We start from the raw sequence: 1,032 nt of genomic DNA, 5'->3' as shown, positions 1-1,032 counted from the left end.
GAGCAGCCTGGGGTGCAGGGGAGAGCTTGGGGTGCAGGGGAGCAGCCTGGGGTGCAGAAGAGAGAGCCTGGGGTGCACGGGAGCAGCCTGGGGTGCAGGGGAGAGCTTGGGGTGCAGGGGAGCAGCCTGGGGTGCAGAAGAGAGAGCCTGGGGTGCAGGGGAGCAGCCTGGGGTGCAGCTAGAGCCTGGGGAGCAGGGGAGCACCCCAGGGCACAGGGCTCCCCGTTCCTGCTGCCTTGGAGAGCTGAGATGGGTGCTAGGGGACCCCTGCCCCTCAGAGGCAGCTGGCCTCCCTTTCCTTCCCAGGTCCTTCCCGGGTCGCCCCAAGTGCCGGAGCCCCCCCAGCCCATCTCGCAGGTTTTGCCACCTCCACAAGTGCCACCCCAGGGCTGGGCTTTGCTGGAGCTCCCCCGGAGCCGGCTGCACCCCATCTCAAACTGGTTGGGCTCTGCCACCCGCCCCGGGCATCACCCCTGGCCCCGGGGACCATGGCATGGGCCTGGGGCAAGTTGCCCTGCCCTGCCAGGAGCCTTTCTCCACCTTGCTTGTCCTGGGCTGTTGCACCCTTTGCACCCCCTCCTGCTCGATGCCGTCCCAAGTGGAGCCCAAGCGTGAGGTCCCCAGGATGTCCCAGTCCCCCTCTGCCTGGATGCAGCAGTTTGGGGGGAGCTGAGCCTCGAGGGGTCGGAGAGCAGACCCCCGGGGTGCTTTGCTGAGGGTGGTGGGGGAGCGTGTGCCCAGCGGGTCTGGACCCCATCTCTGCTCAGAGCTGGGACGTTTGCTCTCCTCGGTTTTGTCCCTCCCTCGGTCATCGTCAGCATCCTGTGGCCAGCAGGGAGGAGCAGGAAAAGTCCAGGCAGGAGGAAATCCCTGTCCCCTGGGAGCTGCAGCCTGGTGACAACTCCTGAGCACAGCTGGGGGTGAAGCGGGACCATGGCAGTGCTGCCAACCCACGGTCCCATCCGTGCCTCAGTTTCCCCATGGGCCATAGCGGGGCGGGGGCAGCCCCGGTACCAGGGGAGCGATGGGGGA

At 67.7% G+C, this 1,032-nt stretch overlaps 1 protein-coding gene across 1 annotated transcript in view; it reads right to left on the bottom strand.

Annotated features, from left to right (window-relative positions):
• Window positions 1-1,032, bottom strand: part of LOC104472147 (GRB2-related adapter protein-like) — a gene marked incomplete at both ends in the record, with an annotated part of 1,743 nt that overhangs the window by 435 nt on the left and 276 nt on the right. The window lies entirely within an intron of this gene.

This window comes from Pterocles gutturalis, unplaced genomic scaffold (assembly GCF_000699245.1).
Source record: "Pterocles gutturalis isolate BGI_N339 unplaced genomic scaffold, ASM69924v1 scaffold25916, whole genome shotgun sequence".
NCBI classification, from domain to species: Eukaryota; Metazoa; Chordata; class Aves; order Pterocliformes; family Pteroclidae; genus Pterocles; species Pterocles gutturalis.
Note: the sequence above shows the minus strand (reverse complement) of the source record. Positions and strands in the feature narration are given on the sequence as shown.